This window comes from Neoarius graeffei, chromosome 3 (assembly GCF_027579695.1).
Source record: "Neoarius graeffei isolate fNeoGra1 chromosome 3, fNeoGra1.pri, whole genome shotgun sequence".
Taxonomy (NCBI): Eukaryota; Metazoa; Chordata; class Actinopteri; order Siluriformes; family Ariidae; genus Neoarius; species Neoarius graeffei.
Genome location: NC_083571.1, coordinates 26,923,533 through 26,945,483, shown reverse-complemented (window position 1 = coordinate 26,945,483; position 21,951 = coordinate 26,923,533).

Genomic DNA, 21,951 nt, shown 5'->3' with positions numbered 1-21,951 from the left:
TGAATGTGAGTGTGAATGGTTGTTTGTGTCTCTGTGTGTCAGCCCTGCAATGATCTGGCGACTTGTCCAGGGTGTACCCCGCAGCTTGCCTGCGACCCTGTAGAACAGGATAAGCGGCTATAGATAATGGATGGATGGACATTAGGAGGAATGGTGATCAGAGATAGGATGTTGTGAAAAATGGTAATTAGTGATGGACATCGGGAACAATGATGATCAGTGATTGGACATTGGGAGGAAGATTGATCAATGATTGGACATTGGGGATTATGATAATTAGTGACTGGACATTGAGAACAATTATGATCAGTGATTGAATATTGGGACTGGTGATTAGTGATGAGACATAGGGAACAATGACGATCAGTGATTGGATTTTGGGAACAATGGTAATTAGTGATTGGCTGTTGGGAACAATGGTAATCAGTGACTTGATATTGAGAACAATGGTGATCAGTGATTTGACACTGGGAATGGTAATTAGTGATTGGACATTGGGAACAATGATGATCAGTGATTAGATTTTGTGAATAATGGTAATTAATGATTGGACATTGGGAACAATGATAATTAATGATTGGACATTGGGAGGAATAGTGATCAATGATAGGACATTGGAGACAATGATAATTAGTGAAGGGACATTGGAAACAATTATGATCAGTGATTGAATATTGATAATGGTGATCAGTGATTGGATTTTGGGAACAATGGTAATTAGTGATTGGTTGTTGGGAACAATGGTGATCAGTGATTTGATATTGAGAACAATGGTGATCAGTGATTTGACACTGGGAATGGTAATTAGTGATTGGACATTGGGAACAATGATGATCAGTGATTAGATTTTGTGAATAATGGTAATTAATGATTGGACATTGGGAACGATGATAATTAATGATTGGACATTGGGAGGAATGTGATCAATGATAGGACATTGGAGACAATGATAATTAGTGAAGGGACATTGGAAACAATTATGATCAGTGATTGAATATTGATAATGGTGATCAGTGATTGGATTTTGGGAACAATGGTAATTAGTGATTGATTGTTGGGAACAATGGTGATCAGTGATTTGATATTGGGGACAATGGTGATCAGTAATTTGACACTGGGAATGGTAATTGGTGATTGGACATTGGGAACGATGATGATCAGTGATTGGATTTTGTGAACAATGGCAATAAATGATTGGACATTGAGGCGAACGGTAATTAGTGATTGGACATTGGGAGGACTAGTGATCAATGATTAGACATTGAGGACAATGATAATTAGTGAATGGACATTGAGAACAATGGTAATTAATGATTGGACATCGAGAGCGATGATAATTAGTGACTGGCCATTGGGAACAATGGTAATTAGTGATTGGACTTTGGGAACAATGGTAATTAGTGACTGGTTGTTGGTAACAATGGTGATCAGTGATTGGACATTAGGAACAACGGTGATCAAAGGTTGGACATTGGGAATGTGAATTAGTGATTGGACATTGGGAACAAAGTTAATTAGTGATTGGACATTAGGAACAATGGTGATCAGTGACTGGAGATTGGGAACAATGGTAATTCATGATTGGTTGTTGGTGAAAATGGTGATGAGACAGCAGTTACCTTTTATATAGCTGAATAGAATAATCTCTGAAAGTCTGTGATAACTCTTCCCTTTTCTGATCTAATTTTTCTCGCCTTGTGGTCACCACTTGGAGTTCTGGGTGTCATAGCTGGCAATATTGTTCAAGCAATAATAATAGTTTGGACTCAATATCCATAGAGGGAATCCAACCACTTTTTCTACCTACAGCAGACTAATCATTTCAGTACCATTATTGGGATTGATTGCCAAACTGTGTATGGTAATGATTTGTCAAAACACATAGGGACCCTGAAGTGAGTCATAATAGGAAGGAAACAGAAGTGAACAGGCTGGGAATCATTTGTGTGAAACTGCTTAAATGTTTTTGACATGATAGAACAGAAATACAGAAAATGAACGCTATTTTCTCTATCTGTCTATTTCTCTATATAGTCTCCTCTGTATGGTCCTATACACAAAGGCATGCAGGATATTGTTCAGGTATTCATTAAGAGAGGTAAATAAAGGAGGTGTAAAGTCCCCCTGAGAAACAAGTGAGCTATCTGTCCAAATGGAGAGTATGTAGATTAATGAACCGAGTACTAGCTGAACTCTATTTTTATACAGCATCGATTTGTAATATGCTGAAAAGTTGGAAAAGTCCAATGCAAGCAGTCCTGTTTTAGAACTCAGAAGTTCAAGATAATTAATTCTGCACTCTCTCTCTCACACACACACACACACACACACACACACACACACACACACATACACACACATCTTATACTTGTGAGGACTTTTCAATGACATAGTAAATAATACTATACTACACTTAAACTTAACCATAACCTGAACCTCAGTAAACATTTCCAAAATGGATTTTTTTTAAATAAAAGCCAAAATATTTGTGCAGAGATTCTTATGTATAATTTGAAATGTTACATGCGCTAGTTATAAATTTTTTTAAGATGCAGATTGTAATTTTTGAGCCCCCTGTTGGCTGCAAGTGGAATTGCAGTAGCTGTGCAGCCACTGAACATATTTTTGCTTTATCTATCCCTAAAGAGTGATGCAGCAGCACTTTAGTGCTTTTAGTCCTGTTCTCTCACCTCCGCTCAAACAGAGAGGCTTCCAAATGTTCAACTTTCATGCTAATACCATTATCAACCCCATCGTTTAGCACATAGCAATTAATTTAGTAAAACTATAAACATTTAACTGTGATTCAAAGTGGAGTTTTCCTGTAAGCTTATTAAATGTGTGCATATGTGTGCATACTTTGATTTTGATCAGATACCCACCACTCCGACTGAGAATTGATGTAAGCTAGAGTACGAACTGTTCGTGTGTGTGAGGAGTTAACTGTTGTAACCTTTATCCGCTGTGTATGACCTCAAAGCTGGAGCTCCACAGAATCCAAGACACACACACAAATTTGGCTAGCAAGGAGAGAGGATTTCCTCTGTTTAAACACACTGTGTGACGTGAGTGTGTGTCTCCATGTGGAAGTGTGTGTGAGGGAGAGAAAGAAGACTTAGAACAATACTAAAGTGCGAGAAAAGGATTTTAGTCAGCTCTTATAAAGACACGAGGGGCAAAATGATTGCACATAAAATGACATCAGCTCACACACGGAAATATACAGAGGAGCAAAAGATCAAGGTGTCTCTCCTGTCATGTGAAATTTTTTGCATGTTATGTCTCAAACATTTAAACATGTAGTGTTTTTTATTGTACATGTTATTTTTTTAAACTTGATTTGTTTATTTTCACAAACTATTCATTTATTTTCACCTGATTTCACTGAATTTTCATCTTTTACACATTATTTATTTATTTTCACTTGTCATTTTTTTCATACAGTTCTTTTGTTTTAATTTTTGCCTTTTTACACAATACATATATTTTTACATGAGATTTTTTCTCATGATTTGTTTATTTTCAAATGTGATGTTTCACACAACATATTTATTGTAACATAATTTATCCCTGATTCATTTATTATTTTCATATGTGATTTTTCACAATTGATTTATTTCCACTTGTGACTTTTTTAACCAAACATGATCTGGTTATTTTAACAGGTGATATATATATATATATATATATATATATATATATATATATATATATATATATATACACAGTGGTATGCAAAAGTTTGGGCACCCCTAGTCAAAATTGCTGTTACTGTGAACAGTTAAACAAGTTGAAGATGAAATGATCTCCAAAAGGCATAAAGTTAAAGATGACTCATTCCCTTTATATTTTAAGCAAAAAATTTATTTTCATCTTTTACATTTTCTAAATGACAAAAAAGGAAAAGGGCCCGAAGCAAAAGTTTGGACACCCTGCATGATAACACCCCCTTTGGCAAGTATCACAGCTTGTAAACACTTTTTGTAGCCAGCTAATAATCTTTCAGTTCTTACCTGGAGGATTTTCACACATTCGTCCTTGCAAAAGGCTTCCAGTTCTACAAGTTTCTTGGGCTGTCTTGCATGCACTGCGCTTTTGAGATCTATCCACAGATTTTCAATGATGTTTAGGTCAGGGGACTGTGAGGGCCAGGGCAAAACCTTCAGCTTGGGCCTCTTGAGGTATTCCATTGTAGATTTTGAGGTGTGTTTTGGATCATCGTCTTATTGTAGGACCCGTCCTCTTTTTAACTTCAACTTTTTTACAGATGGTGTGATGTTTGCTTCCAGAATTTGCTGGTATTTATTCAAATCCATGCTTCCCTCGACCAATGAAATGTGCCCTGTGCCACTGGCTGCAACACAACCCCAAAGCATGATCGATCCACACCCATGCTTCAGAGTTGGAGAGGTGTTCTTTTCCTGGAATTTGGCACCCTTTTTTTCTCCAAACATACCTTTGCACATTGTGGCCAAAAAGTTCTATTTTGATTTCATCAGTCCGCAGGACTTGTTTCCAAAATGCATCAGGCTTATTTAGATGTTCATTTGCAAACTTCAGACGCTGAATTTTGTGGCTAGGACGCAGGAACGTTTTTCTTCTGATGACTCTTCCATGAAGGTCATATTTGTTCAGGTGTCACTGCATAGTAGAACAGTGCACCATCACTCCAGGGTCTGCTAAATCTACCTGAAGGTCTTTTGCAGTCAAACAGGGGTTTTTATTTGCCTTTCTAACAATCCAACGAGCAGTTCTTTCAGAAAGTTTTCTTCATCTTCCAGACCTCACCTTGATCTCCACTGTTTCTGTTAATTGCCATTTATTAATAACATTACAATCTGAGGAAACGGCTACCTGAAAACACTTTGCTACGTTCTTGTAGCCTTCTCCTGCTTTGTGAGCATCAGTTATTTTATTATTCAGAATGCAAGGGAGTTGTTTAGAGGAGACCATGGCTGTTGATTTTAGGGACAAGTTTGAGGAGTCAGAGAATTTATACAGCTTTGAAATCTGCATCATCTGACCTTTCCTAATGAGGAATTTGAACAAGCCACAGCTCAATAAGCTAATTAAGGTCTGGAACCTTGGTAAAAGTTACCTGAGAACTCAAATGTATTGGGGTGCCCAAACTTTCGCATGGTGTTCCTTTTCTTTTTTCACTCTCCAATTGTACAAAACAAAAATAATACACAAATCTTGCAGAAAACACTGAAAAGAAATGTGTCGTCTTTACCTTTATGCCTTTTGGTGATCAGTTCATCTTCTGCTCACTTAACTATTCACAGTAACAGACATTTTCAGTAAGGGTGCCCAAACTTTTGCATGCCACTGTATATATATGTGTGTGTGTGTGTGTGTGTGTGTGTGTGTGTGTGTGTGTGTGTGTGAGGGCGCAGGCACTTATGGCTGCAAGCACAGGGGAGAGTAGGTGCATCGCAAACTTTCAACAAATCCAAATCAATAAGCTGAAGACATGCTCAGGGATGGGCACAGGTTGGTCGATCAACTAACGGGATGTCAAAGGGCAGGCGAGAAAACTGAGTCAGAAAATAAAAGTAAATTGAGTCAAAACATGAGTCATCAGGAAGGAAGTCAGAAGGCTTGGTATGATCAGGTACGGAGACACAGAATGATACTTCGCAACGGGTGTTTGTGACTACTGAGCTTATATAGGGAAGTGATTACTGGCAAATAGGAGACAGATGCACTTGTTATTATTGCGGAGATGAGGGGTGCTGTGGTGCTTGGAAGTTGTAGTCTGGAGCGGCCATGTTTAGAGGCTGCTCCGAATTCAGATTTTCAGCGCTGTTACTGACAGAACACACACACACACCCCGAGGTGCTCCCTCTGGGAGCAAACTCCTTTTTCAAACAACCTCTCTTTCTTGGCACTAGGTTGTCTGGATGCGCTTTGTGGAATTCCTGGGTGAAAAGTGGATCTGAGATGTCTCTGGAGCTAACCCAGCTGCGCTCCCTTAGGCCGTACCCCTCCCAGTCAACCAGGTACTCCAGCTGCCCTTGTCTGCGCCGAGAATTGAGGAGTTTATGAACCTGATATATACAGTAGGGTCTCCTCCTAATTCCAGGGAGGGAGGTTCTTGGGTGGGTGTGTTTGTAGCTAGGGGACCTTGGATGGCAGGCTTTAAGCATGACACATGGAATGTAGGAGCCATTCTGCAGTGAGGTGGGGGTTCCAACTTATATGAAACTTCATTGACTTTGCGAATCACCTTATAAGGACCAATGTATCAGTCTTGGCACTTCTGGCAGGTATTTGGCTCTCATAAGTCCTTAGTGGACACCCACACTCAGTCGCCAGGAGCATATTCTGGGGTTTCCCCTCTATGCTTGTCTGCATACTGCTTATACTTATTGTTGACTATTTCTAGTCTTTGGTGAACTTCCTCTCATCAGTACTTATTTCTGAGAAGTTGATAGGTTCGGTGACTACTGGGGTGTCCTGTGGCAAGAGAGGAGTGGGTGCAAGTGACAAGTTTACCTCAGAATTGAGGCAGCACATACATGAGTACAGGGGGACAGTTCTCAGGTGGATTGGGAGGTTGAGATTGCACTATTTCTTTATCTATGTTGCAGGACACGGCTTGCACAAAAAATTCAGGTGATAAGATGGGTGTGGGTTCTGGATTATGTTTGGAAGTGGCATGGATTCTGTGTCTGCTTTAGTGTTTCTAGAACTTGGGTGGTAGGAGATCGGGATGAAGTACAAGGCCCATCTGGCTTGACGAGGGTTCAGGTGTTTTGCTGTCTTCAAGTATTCTAGATTTTTGTGGTCTGTGAGGATAGTGAATGGATGTGTGGTGCCCTCTAACCAGTGCCTACATTCGTCTAGTGCCAGTTTAATGGCTAGGAGGTCTCAATTGCCAGTGTCATAGTTCTGCTCAGCTGAAGTGAATTTCTTGGAGTAAAAAGTGATGGGGTGTAATCTTGGTTTATCCCCTAAGCACTGAGACTCCGGTCTCTGAGGCATCAACCTCTATGGCAAAAGGTAGGGTCTGGATGCTGAAGGATGGGGCTGTTGTGAAGGTGGTCTTGAGCTGGTTGAAAGCTTCCTTGGCTGCTGGGTTCCTCTGGAGGTGTCGCAGCCCCTTCTTTAGCAGGATCGTGAGAGGAGCGGCGATCGTGCTGAACCCACAGATGAAGCAGCAATAAAAATTTGCAAACCCCAGGAAGGGTTGTAGTTCCTTCACGGTAGTGGGAGTTGGCCAAGATGTGACTGCCGAGAACTTACTCTGGTCCATGCTTACACCTTCTGCACTGATGATGTACCCAAGGAATGATATCTGGTGGACGTGAAACTCACATTTCTCTGCTTTAACATACAAGTGGTTCTTCAATAGTCGAGTCAGTACTGGCCTTACATGTTCGTGATGTGGATTTTTGTTGGGGGAATAGATCAGGATGTCATTGTGGCAGCAGGGGCATGGCCAAGTATCAGTTTGTGAATGGAGGGTGGGGTCAGGGAAGGTGAGTGGCCAAGTCATTACACCTGTTGTCAATTAATATTGTGTGTGTGTGTGTGTGTGTGTGTGTGTGTGTGTGTGTGTGTGTGTGTGTGTGTTTGTTGCAGTGATGGTGGAACATAGAAAAGGAAGGAGAGAGCAGAGAGAAGGGAGCTCCCCAGACCAGAACACGACTGTGTGTGTGTATGTGCGTGTGTCCTAAAGTGAGCAAGTGAAACTGAAAAGCCTCAAGAAACAAGAATATCATCTCCCGCCTGCCGTGCTTCTGTACTCCACCCATATCAGGGAAGTGTTGCAGTCGTCTATGTAAGCTATTACAAACCTCCCCAGCATGTCTCTGAGTACATTGTTTATGAGGCACTGGAAGACACTGAACACACAAAAAAGCCCATAAGGCATGACCAAATATTCAAAGTGCCCCGATGTAGTACTAAATGCAGTTTTCCACTCATCGCCTTCTCAAATCCTGACTAGGTTGTAGGCGCTTCGAAGATCCAGCTTTGAGAAGATCTTAGCTGAGCTGAGCTGTTCCAAAGCCGATGGCACCAGGAGAAGCAGATAGGGATATTTGACTGTGATTTGGTCCAAGCCTCGATAGTCTATGCAGGGACAAAGACCTCCTCCTTTCTTCTCCACAAAAAAGAAGCTGGCTGAAGCTGGAGATGTCGATGACCTAATGTACCCCTCTTGCAAAACCTCCTGCACATAGTCTTCCATGGCAGCTTGTTCAGTTATGGACAAGAGGTATATGCAGTTGCAAGGAGGAGTATTACCTAGGAAGAGGTCAATGGCACAGTCATAGGTTCAGTGAGGAGGCAAGTCACTAGCCTTACCCTTACTAAAAACTTCCTTGAGGTCTAGGTAACATGAAGGAACATTGTCTAAGGAGTTAAGCAGTGGGCTATCCACCAAGGTGGATGATGTCGAGATTTGTGGGAGTTTCAGGCAGTTCTGGAAGCAAGACAGGGAACATTGAAGAATTTCTCTATGTTGGCATGAGATGAGAGGGTCATGAAGCTGGAGCAACGGAAACCCCAAGACAAGATCATGATGGGCTGTGTGAGTGACCAACAAGGAAATGTGTTCAGCATGAAGTGCTTTCACCTGGATTTCGAGGAGTGACCTGTGTGTGGTCACAAGCCTGTCACCGATGGGAGCCACATCAATGGTCTTAAGGTTTACTGGTCATTGGAGTTCTTCCATGGGTAAGTTGTATTTCTGGATGATCGTGTGACTGATGAAGTTCCCCTCTGCCCCTGAGTCTATGAAGGCAGAGAGAACATGGGTTGACTCTGGCAGCTTTAACAGTACAGGCATCTTTAGAGAATGTGATACGTGAACCATTTCATGACTCACTGGGCTGGGTTGACTGGTTTCTTGATAGATATGACTCTCCTTCTTAGGGTTTGATGTGCGAACTGGGCACTTGGCTATCAGATGGCCGGACTCACCACAGTAAAAATATAATTCCTCATGTTGCCTCCTATCCCTCTCTGAACATTGTAGGCGAGCATGAGAGACCTCCATGGGAGTCAGGGATGCCAGAGTAGTAGGAGGGGCTGGAGGAGATTATAACATGGGCCAGTTTCTCAGAAGGTGGTCTAGGCAAATAGCCAGATCAGTGAGGGAGTCTAGAATGAGATGTTCATTACGGCATGCCAGTTCAGTAAGTACTTCAGGGTGTAGACCTTGGTGAAAGGTGGCCTTAAGAGCAGGCTCATTCCAACCACTACTGGCAGCTAGTGTGCGAAATTCCAATGCATACTCGACCACTCTCCTAGCTCCCTGTCTGATGGTTCTTGCCGACCATGACACCTTCAGGTTGGTGACCAAAAACTTGCTTGAACAATTCAAAAAATCTATTGTATGAAGTGGTATGTTCACCCCCACACTCCCAAATAGTACTAGCCCACTGTAAGGTCTTGCCTGGGAGAAGACTGAGGGATTGGGCGATCTTCTGTTCCTCTGTGGTTCCTGTGAGAGTGGCAAAATATAGGAAGCATTATAGAAGAAATTCCTTGCAGTCAGAAACTTCCCCTGAATACTTTTTGGGACGCAGAACCATTTGGGCTGCACCAGCAGAGGACAAGGGGCATGTCAGAATGGCCTGGGAAACAACAGCAGTGAGTTTGCGACATTTTGGTGTAATTTGCTGATGCTGTCCTAACAGTGGCCCCTGAGCATTGAGTGCAGTTTGCTTTGCTTCCTCTGCTGTATCCATCGCTGGTGAAGCATCCTGTCAGGGTGCAGGCACTTATGGATGCAAGCGCAGGGGAGAGCGGATGCATTGCAAACTGTCAACAAATCCAAATCAATAAGCTGAAGACATGCTCAGGGATGGGCACAGGTTGGTTGATCAACTAACAGGATGTCAAAGGGCAGGCAAGAAAATGGAGTCGAAAAATAAAAATAAATTGAGTCAAAACATGAGTCATCAGGCAGGAAGTCAGAAGGCTTGGTATGATCAGGCACGGAGACACAGAACTATATTTTGCAATGGGTGTTTATGACTGCTGAGCTTATATAGGGAAGTGATTACTGGCAAATAGGAGACAGGTGCGCTTGTTAGTATTCCGGAGATGAGGGGCACTGTGGTGCTTGGAAGTTGTAGTCAGGAGCGGCAATGTTTGGGGGCTGCTGGTTTTCAGCACTGTTACTGACTAGATAGATAGATAGATAGATAGATAGATAGATAGATAGATAGATAGATAGATAGATAGATAGATAGATAGATAGATAGATAGATAGATAGATAGATAGATAGATGGTGGATATTACATAGTTGTACAAAGATATGAAGTTTATCTTCAAGTGGTGAATATATATTTCACGAGTGAGCGAAACAAATGAGTGAAAAGATTTTCAACACATCCACAAAAAAAATATGCAAGTTAATCAAAAATATATAATTTTGAACCGGTTCGCCATTTTAACAGCAAGCATTTAGTCAGCGGGAAAACACTGGGAGTGATATCATCAGAGTGAAATATCGGGAAATATGTCACTCAGATCCACAATATATTCTCATCTCATCTCATTATCTGTAGCCACGTTATCCTGTTCTACAGGGTCGCAGGCAAGCTGGAGCCTATCCTAGCTGACTACAGGCAAAAGGCAGGGTACACCCTGGACAAGTCGCCAGGTCATCACAGGGCTGACACTTAGTCCGCGCCGTTTTTCAGCAGTCGTGTCACATGACCAACGCCAGCGAATCAGGAAGGTGGATGTCACAGTGACGTTGTCCAATGAGACGCCAGCTAGAGCTCAGCACAGCGTATCCGCGTATTCTGAATGTTTACACAGCACCGGAGCTGACACGATCTGGATTGAATACGTGGACGCTGGCGGATTCCCGTTTCCCAGCGTTTCCAGGCGGTTTAATGTAAACGGACAGTGCATCCACGAAGAAAACGAGACAGATACAGTCTAATGTAAACGTAGCCATAGACACAGACAACCATTCACACTCACACCTACGGTCAATTTAGAGTCACCAGTTAACCTAATCTGCATGTCTTTGGACTGTGGGGGAAACCGGAGCACCCGGAGGAAACCCACGCGGACACGGGGAGAACATGCAAACTCCGCACAGAAAGGCCCTCGCCGGCCACGGGGCTCGAACCCGGACCTTCTTGCTGTGAGGCGACAGCACTAACCACTACACCACCATGCCGTGGTGATGTAGTGACTTCATCATCACTCTGAAAATGATGACCACGTGAGTGGGATTTCAGTTTGGATAACAGACAGAAATCAGGCGATGCCAGGTCAGGTGAGTTAGGTGCATGGGGCAACAGTTCAAAGCCATATTTGGCTGCTTGCTTCTGTCCCCGCCACCTGTGCTGTGTGGACAGGTGCGTTGTCCTGGAGCAACAGCATGCCAGCTCAAAGCTTTCCTCTCCTTTTTTCTTTGATTGCTTCTTTCATTTGAATTTTTGTGGACTGGGATATAAAGCTTTATAGTATACAAGTTACACCCCAAAATGGGAGTTACACCCCTTGTTTCCAGGTGAGGTTGAAAACTTTTTGAAGTATATATATATACACACAGCTTATCATAACCAGTTTCATGAGGTAGTTATCGTGAATGCTTTTCAAATAACAGGCGTGCCTCATCAAAAAGTAATTAGTGGATGAGTTTCTTGCCTCCTTGCATTTGATCAAACAGTAAATTTTATATATATATATATATATATATATATATATATATATATGTGTGTGTGTGTGTGTGTGTATATATATATATATATATATATAGAGAGAGAGAGAGAGAGAGAGAGAGAGAGAGTTTTTCAGTTATTTCTGACCTATTATTCAGATTAGGTCAAGTGATTACTTGAATCCATCCATGACACCTTCATGTTTTTCCATGCATAATCACATATAGCTCATACAATCACATGTGAAGAGCATGATCACATGAAATGTACTGTATGTGGGTGGCAAGATGGCACAGAGGATATTGTTGCAGCCTCTCTTTATGGAGTATATGTGCATGTTCTCCCTTTGTTCCCCTGGGTTTCCTCTAGGTTCTCTGGTTTTCTCCCAAAAACATGCCTGATGGAGAATTCTCATTCTCATCATCTCTATCCTCTTTATCCTGTTCTACAGGGTCGCAGGCAAGCTGGAGCCTATCCCAGCTGACTATGTGCGAAAGGCAGGGTACACCCTGGACAAGTCGCCAGGTCATCACAGGGCTGATACATAGACACAGACAACCATTCACACTCACATTCACACCTACGGTCAATTTGGAGTCACCAGATAACCTAACCTGCATGTCTTTGGACTGTGGGGGAAACCGGAGCACCCCGAGGAAACCCACACGGAGAACATGCAGACTCCACACAGAAAGGTCCTCACCGGCCACGGGGCTCAAACCCGGACCTTCTTGCTGTGAGGCGACAGCGCTAACCACTACACCACCGTGCCACCTGATGGAGAATTGGCTCTGATAAATTGCGAGTAGGTTTGAATGAGTGTGAACGTGTGTGTGTGTGCGTGTGAAATGGAGCCCTGAGATGGACCATCTAGGGTGTATTCCAACCTCAAACCCAGTGTTCCCAAGATCCACCATAACCCTGACCAGGATAAAGCGCTTACTGAAGATGAATAAATAAATGAAATGTGATGGTGTTTTTCCATACGGAGTACAAAGTTCAATACAGATCAAATAAATCCTTTGTATGAATGTTTGTGGTTTGTGATAAAGCCTTCGTTGTTATAGAATAGAATTAGCCCAACACAAAGCACTTGAAAGAGGGTAATTAGTGGATTACAAATAAAAAGGCTAGCTGCACACGGAGAATGAATAAAAAGCGAGATAAGACAGTAAGACAACCTAAGAGAGGCAGAGTGTTGTAAGGAATTTAATTTAATCCAATTTAAGCCACATGCATCTACTAATATCTGAGAAGAGCAGAACTCTCCCTCACCCTGCCAACCCACAAAACCACCACTGTGTGTGAGTGTGTATGTGTCAGGAACTGCTGTCTCTTTGAGTCTGCGTCCCTGGCTATGTGAGATATGTTTCCTTTCCAAAGTGGAGTGGAAGTGCATTATGGTTTGTGTGTGTTTTTGTGCATAGATGTGTGTGTGTGTGTGTGTGTGTGTGTGTGTGTGTGTGTGTGTGTGTGTGTGTGTGTGTGTGTGTGTGTGTGTTATATGTGCATGATCATTTGAACTCCATCCAATGTTGATCTCAGATGAGATAAAAGTGTCTGCAAATTTCCCGAATGCAGCTTTAGCTATGACTACCATTTTATAACAAAACACATACAATAGATGTATTTAAATTTGAATGGAGGGTGCAAATAAAGTGTATGTGTGTGATTTTTAAAAAAGTTCCCAACTTTTCTCTCTATCACCTGCTGTGAAGGTGTGGACTGCTCCAGATAAGATACCAACCAAGTGAAAACAACCAGCTTCGAGAATGGGAATACTTCACAACTAAGGTGTCCAATCCCAGCCAAAAGGAAGTGGCCCCTTTGCAACGGGAAGAGGAAATGAAGAGTGTTTGTGAAAGGACTTAGAAAGGATTGCAACAACTTTCAAAGATCTTTTATGTATTCTCGCTCTCTCTCTCTCTCTCTCTCTCTCTCTCTGTATGTGTGTGTGTTTCTAGTTAAACCAACATTTCCGATAGAAACTAAAATGCAGGGAAGTTGTAGGAATGTTTGTAAATGCAAAGCACTCTAGGAAACACAAGTTCCAAAAACTATAACATTCATTAAAGGTTCTGCTAACCTAAAATGTTAGCTGGAAAAAATAAATTGTCTCTTGAAATATATTAACTATGTTGATATTCAAATAATTTTTATATGCTTAGAGATTTTGGTACTTTTTGTGTGTGTGTGAGATGTTACATTACATTACATTAATGGCATCCAGAGCAACATACAACATCCCAGAGCAGCCTGGAGAGCAGTAGGGGGTTAGGTGCCTTGCTCAAGGACACTTCAGCCATTCCTGCTGGTCCAGGGAATCAAACCGGCAAGCAGAATGTACTGTATGTATGAGAATGTATGAGAAGTTAGTGGCTGTGTGCAGGACATTGCTAGTGCTGTTACAATGCCATTTAAAAGAAGAGAAAATTCCCTCACTCAGCATTTTCTGGAAACATTCAATGTCATGTTAATGAGAAATCCAGTGTAGAAGTAATGGAGAGAGCAAATGCTGGACTCCAGAATGCAAGGCAGCTATATGATGCAGTTGCACAGATTTACAGCAGAGACTCGTCTCAGCTAGGCCAATTTATGCGATGACAAGCACAGAGTTGATAGGAATATTAGCATTAAAATTGAAGCTAATCTTTGGAAGCAAATCTGTGTGAGCAGAGTGTACAGATGAGGGTGAAAGCTAGACACACTATAGACACGCAATAGTGCTGCTGAATCACTCTTTTGGTAGGGATGAAGCAAGGTCTAAATATTTTTGGAAGCAAGAGTCAGCACAGGGAGCAAGACTCAGCTCTGGACACTCCATAAGTTCTCAAGCTGGACTTGGGCTTAGATCTAGAGTCTAATTCGAAACATGAAATGAAAGGCTATTCCTTAGCTGTGGGGGGAAAAGCTCTGCCCCCAACAGTTATTCTAGGTACTGATAAAGAACCTGCACCTTCTCATCAAAGTTAAGTTAAGGCAGATCATAATTGACCAAAGGTTAACTGAGATACTGTGTGGTGAGACCATTCAGCAGAAGTAGTTATTTTTAGGCTATTCTGGTCATGTTATCTACATGAAATTCAAACGAGAGACTGATTTCCACTGCTGAACATGAGGTAATTGAAAGGCCAACAAGAGTTGTTATATAATCAGAATGCTTACTTCTAGCTGCCTGTGGCCCTAGAATAAGAATTTCTGACTTCTCAGAATTAAGTAGGAGGAAGCTACTTGGTATTTAGTGCCTAATGTTGTTTACACATTGCTCAACATTATTAAGTTAGTGTCTGGCTTTGTTGGAACATAGAGTTGTGTGTCATCAACATAGCACTGGATGCCATAATTATGAGCAATTGCACCCAAAGGTAGCATACATTGGGAAATAAGCAGTGGGCCTTGGACAAAGGCCCTTCTGCAATGACCATCAACAATCCTAGCATTCCCAAGTCCTGTGATTGCATAGCATGAATTATATCTATTAATGTTAGCTTACAAGAAAAGACAGGTCGTTTGTAAAGAAGTTAGCTCACTCAAATCTAGAACTGGAACTGTTGTTGGGTCTGATATTGACTAGACCATGCACACTGATAACTTACAGAGTTTGTGTCCTTGCAATGTTCTCATCAGGACCCAATGGTCTGATGTAGTCACTGATCAATTAATAAGGTTTTCAGTTATAAAGTATATCTCCACATGGGTGTGCTCCAAGAGACACTTGAGTGGGGATGGATTGCTGTTAAGGGTCAGGGATGTTCAAGTGCGTACTAGGGGTCTGATGGCATGATTCTCCCTGCCTACTTGTGCAAGGCAGGTGGAATCTTTGTGGATTTTGGGACATAGGACATAGTTGCACTGAATGGTCTGAATTTGGCTGGTTTTGTGAATCTGAAACCTGCAATCTGCTCTCCATGGCCTCTTTGGCAGCCATCCCATATTTTGCTAACCATGCTTGGTCCTTTGTCTAAACCAGGTTGGCTCAGTTAACCAGTCAGTGTCTCATGAAAGCATGAGGAGTCATAAAAGGAAGTCAACTCCAGCCCCAGAGGTGGGTATTAGCTAAAATTTGAGCAACTTTGCAGACTAAATTGAGAACAGCATGTGGCCTGACAAAGGCAGAAGAACAAATATGGCAAGGACAATGAGGCAGAATTCAAATCCAGCCCCAGGGCTGTGTGTTAATGGAATTTAGCTAACGGAGCAGGCTCAGCAATGAATAGTGTGCAAGGGAAAACCATGCAAAGTAGTGAAAGAGTTTGGTATGGCAAGAAAAAAATCATTCATCTAAGCTTTTAACACATAATCACAGGCCCGGCTAGACAGCAGGAAATGTGAAATACTCAAGGAGAATGAGACAGTAAAAGCCTCTGCATGCTCTTGCGACAAGGCTTTCGCAGATAGCTTTTCGCAGACAGTTGTAATTTATCGTTGAGCGGGGAGTAATAGGAGTGCGCAATGTTATTCACCGCCACAACGCAAGGGGGCGCGAAGTCACGAAATCGCTAGGAGTAGTTGGTGGGTGTGGTTAGTGGAGTGTTTATCCTCCGGTTACTTATAATGACTAGAACTGGAGTCGTATAGATGTCCGTACTTCCTCACTTCCTCGATCAACCGCTCTTCGTCCTGCTCCATCTTCGCTCGTGTTTTTAAAAATGGCGGTCGTGAAAACAAACCAAACCTGGAAAGTAGGGAAGCGGAAGTGCATGTACAGCGGATGTAGAGTGGACCAATCAGAGCCCTCTTGTCTGCGACGCTGTCTGCGAGGCTTCTGCGGTGGTCACAATTTTTGGGAGGTGCGCGCAGAGCATCTGCGAAGGTGGGGGGGCTACGCAGATGCTGTCTGCGACGCCATCTGCAAGGACTGGGTTGTCAGTATAAATTGGCCCTAAGGAGCAACAGTGCAGAAGTTCTTAGCAAATAGTGCACTGAGCAATAACTAATAAAGATAGCAATGCTCTCACTGGAAAGCCAACTTGAAGGTAATGGTCACTGCAGAAGTACAGTAGTTGTGTGTATGAATGTAATTTTCTAGTTTCAACATTTGACCAAATTTTCATTCATGTTATATAAATTAAAGCATAATAGAAGATAAAAATGGTAACAAAAATTATGTAAGTGCCACTTTAATACTATTCCCAAAAATTACAGTTCTCTGAAGTTATATAAAGTTTTAAAATAATAAATGATTTTAGTTTCTGCTTATTGCATTGATACATTTTTTACTGTCAAACACAAAAACAAAATCTTGAATTTGTGTCATTTGTATTGAATGACCCATATAGTAAAATGGTCTGGTCTGGGTGATGTCGGGGTACTGTTCCTCCTGTTATCCTGGCTTGGGGGGAAAAAACACACAATAACTATAAGGGTGCTCAGAGAATGCAGAGCTCTGCCAAGGACAATAGTCGACACTTCTATGATATGCAAATCTGCAACCTCAACCACCTGTGAATGTGTATTGTGATATCAAGTCAAAGTCCCTTCCACGGCAGGATCTGGTCTTCCCAGGCAGTCTCCTATCCTAGTACTACTAACCAGCTCCTTTGAGGCGCATGGGCGTGGTGCCAATCTCCGTTTCCATAGTCCTTGGCCTCTTACCTATACAGCTAGGGTTACAGTGGGGGGCTAGTCCTCTGGTAACTGTGAGAGTTTGACTTCCCTACTTGCATCTGGATTGCAGCATGCCTTGCCAGATGGCAGTAGGTACCATTTTCATGATGGTCTTTGGTATGACCCGACCACAAGTAGAACTCACAATCTCCCAGTCGAGAGGCAGACATGCTAACCAGTAGGCCAACTCGCAGTTGTATTGTGATATGGAGTTATCATATTTCTACATTGACTATGTTTTGTCACTACTGATATACGGTAAATTGTTCATGAAAGTGAAAATCAGTTCGATCTGCCCTGTGACTTGGATCCAATCCAAAATTTAATAGGTTCTTCTTTGGCCCATGTTATACTCCTCCACCATGTTTCATGAATATGGGGTGGGTAGGTTTTGGGCAATCCTGCTTACAGGCAGATAAACAGACAAACCACACCAAAATATAACCTCCTTGGCGGACGTACAGCAATAAGACCTTGCAATCATTTCTTGTTCTCCAAATTGTTTAATTACTTTGAAAATGTTGACAACAATAATATTAAGGTCAAAATGAAACCTTTACATATGTGTAATTGCTATTTCAGGTGCTATTGGCCAGTATCAGAATTGCATCTAGTGAAGGACACATATACCGTCTCAGACAGCCCTGTTAGCACTTTCAGTCTTCTCACACTACTCTCTCACACACACACACACACACACACACTGTATCTTACTTTCCCTCCCTCTATGCCTCCCTTTATTTCCTTTGACTCACTCTTCCTCTTGATCTGTCCTTCAATTGTCCCTGTCACACTTCTTTCTTCACAGGCAATCTATCCATTGATTTACACTGCAGAGAGTAATGCAAAGATTGACAAAGGACAAGAAGAGGGAATGTTTCAAATCAATATAGAGAAACAGAAGCATGAAATCCTCACGTTTGTTCCTTTCTTCATTTCTGTACTGTTAGACAAAAAAGGTAATGTACAGTTGCAGGTTTGCTCCCAAAGGTACAAGCGAAAATGTATGCTCAAAAGGTACAACAGGGGGTCCTTAAGGTTTAGTTATACTAAATATTATGTTGTATTACATTTAAAAAAATGAAATCACTTTTAACGGTGCAAACAATATAAGCGCAGTGTAGATAGAAATGTTTGTTCTGTGAAAAGTAATTTTTTCCTCAAAGTGTATTCCTTTGTTTGCACACTACTGAAAACATATATATCCATTATGGAAGGCATAAAACCACTAGGGCATGATGTTACAGGAAAATAATCAACAATAGGGTAGTATAGAGAAGTCTGACACGAAGTACCATTCCAAATTTTCCAATAATAGCACATCCTGAATTGTCAATTTCTCTTATATCACACAATTTGCTCACAACTACGATTTTTTTATTTAATAAACAACATGACAAATTTTTTATCAGTTTACAGCAATTGTTAGATGTCCTTATCCAGAGTCTCCATCAGAAGCATATCCACATACTTAAATGGGTCAAGGTCTAAGAATACCATTAAATTAGAGCTCGTTTTAGTGCTTGGTTAAGAGGCAGATCTTCAGTATTTGCTTGAAGACAGCCAGCGACTCGACTCAGCTGTTCATCCAGTCATGTCTGGAAATTGTAAGAAATATTAATCTTATCACTTCCTGTTATACACTACCGTTCAAAAGTTTGAGGTCACCCAGATAATGTTGTGTTTTCCATGAAAAGTCACACTTTTATTTCCCACCATAAGTTGTAAAATGAATAGAAAATATAGTCAAGACATTTTTCTGGCCATTTTGAGCATTTAATCGACCCCACAAATGTGATGCTCCGGAAACTCAATCTGCTCAAAGGAAGGTCAGTTTTATAGCTTCTCTAAAGAGCTCAACTGTTTTCAGCTGTGCTAACATGATTGTACAAGGGTTTTCTAATCATCCATTAGCCTTCTGAGGCAATGAGCAAACACATTGTACCATTAGAACACTGGAGTGAGAGTTGCTGGAAATGGGCCTCTATACACCTATGGAGATATTGCACCAAAAACCAGACATTTGCAGCTAGAATAGTCATTTACCACATTAGCAATGTATAGAGTGCATTTCTGATTAGTTTAACGTGATCTTCATTGAAAAGAACAGTGCTTTTCTTTCAAAAATAAGGACATTTCAAAGTGACCCCAAACTTTTGAACGGTAGTGTATCTTGAGTCAATAAAATAAAAAAAAATGCAGCTTGTCATGTTACAATGAATCTGCAAAGTCCTATGTCTTGAGTTACAGCTTCACCTCTGATTGTTACAAAGAGCTGACACTGGAAATGGAGATTCCTTATATAAAAAAGATACATTAAAAAAAATCTTAATCTGTGCATGTGACGTGTCCAGGATATAACGCCCTGTCTAAGCTATTATACAGTAGAAGCGATAACATTACAATGGCATTCAAATGCAGCCAGAACTCTTGTCAGACCTGCTGTTATAGAAAATGTATCAATACCTTGTGACCAATCAGAATTGAGAATGCTATGGTACAAATGTAATATAATTCATGGTCTGTTTATTGCATTGCAAAGAAGAACGTTGTGGGCTTAGAAAGCAAACAGCTCAAATATGTGTGCTTCTGTATGCATATAAGTTTGTACTGCTGCTTTCTTGCATCTCTGTTCTGATGTGTGGATATATGGATGAGGTGTATTTGTGTGTGTATGTGTGTGTGTGAATGTGACCTCTTGTCTTCGTGACTGTTTCATCCCCTGCAGCAGCTGTTCCAGTGGATAAGCCTCAAACTCTGGCAGTTGTCACGATGCTGCTTCTGAGATGGTATGTCATACATCCCTGCAGGCTACAGGGAATCGACAAGCTGATGTGCATGAACACACACACACACACACACAAATGAAGCGGAAAAGAGAGTAAGGGTAGGATGGGATACTCTAAATGTAAAAAAATAATAATAAACTCCAGAAAGCGACAGAGATAACAGAGTGATTTAAATAATGGGTCAAGAATTTAATAGCAATTCACAAAACAAACCTCACACACACACACACACACACACATACATATTCCTGGAGTAGTGTCCCATGCTGTGCGCCCCTGCTGTGACCCAGCATACCTTATGATTAATAGATTTATTTTAAAGGTGCTCAGTGTGTCATTGCTGAAGTGTAGATTAACCTTGGACTTGAAAATTATATATAATAATAATATATTGCTTAAAGGTGCCATGCAATGCATCTTATAAAGGAGAACTGAAGGCAAATTTTTTAATACCAAAATTCTATTTTTCTCATTTTATTAAATATAGGAATGCATTTGGGCGGCACGGTGGTGTAGTGGTTAGCGCTGTCGCCTCACAGCAAGAAGGTCCGGGTTCAAGCCCCGTGGCCGGCGAGGGCCTTTCTGTGTGGAGTTTGCATGTTCTCCCCGTGTCCGCGTGGGTTTCCTCCGGGTGCTCCGGTTTCCCCCACAGTCCAAAGACATGCAGGTTAGGTTAACTGGTGACTCTAAATTGACCGTAGGTGTGAATGTGAGTGTGAATGGTTGTCTGTGTCTATGTGTCAGCCCTGTGATGACCTGGCGACTTGTCCAGGGTGTACCCCGCCTTTCGCCCGTAGTCAGCTGGGATAGGCTCCAGCTTGCCTGCGACCCTGTAGAACAGGATAAAGCAGCTAGAGATAATGAGATGAGATGAGGAATGCATTTCTGATCGCTATTTTGTCACTGCTATAGCAAGTTATGAGTGTTTGAAATATGCTCTGTAATATATCAGTCCATATGTCAAAGCAATGGCTGTAAACGAGATTCGTTGAGACCTGTGCAAGACATCGTCGGACGGAAGTAAAACGTACAGCAGAAATCAAAGTGACCAACATCTGCCAATGTTGTCAAAAGACACGCGCACCCTCTTTCGAAAGCTGACGTAATCAAGCCGGAAGATTTGTTTGTTTTGATAGCGATCAGGAAAGTTTGCAAAAAGTAGGCAGTAATCATCATTTAAACTCATTTTTGTGCAATATTTTGTTTGGAAAACAGTTTTCAAAATGGCGGCACTGACACCTGGCTGACACTTCACGTTTCGAAGTCTTGCACAAGTCTCGTGAAGATCGCGCGGATAAGCGACGCCTGCCGTGGACCAAACGAACTAAATTCAACATGGCTAAAAACTGAATAGGCCGATAAGTATAATATTTAATTGCAATTAGTTGCTAATATGAGTCACGATATAAGGTTACTAAAACTGAAACCGTAATTGAATAACACGTTAATTAAGAAATAAAGCAAGTTTAAAAATGACTTCAGTTCCCCTTTAAATTGTTCCCTGATGTCTAGAAAGAAGGTATATGACTTTGGTCAGGGCAAAAAATGCCATGATGTGGTTTTACACCCGTTTACAACCCTCTGATTTGGACCAAGAATGAAACAAGCTCATCTCATCTCATTATCTCTAGCCGCTTTATCCTTCTACAGGGTCACAGGCAAGCTGGAGCCTATCCCAGCTGACTACGGGCAAAAGGCGGGGTACACCCTGGACAAGTCGCCAGGTCATCACAGGGCTGACACATAGACACAGACAACCATTCACACCTACGGTCAATTTAGAGTCACCAGTTAACCTAACCTGCATGTCTTTGGACTGTGGGGGAAACCGGAGCACCCGGAGGAAACCCACGCGGACACGGGGAGAACATGCAAACTCCGCACAGAAAGGCCCTCGCCGGACCCGGGGCTCGA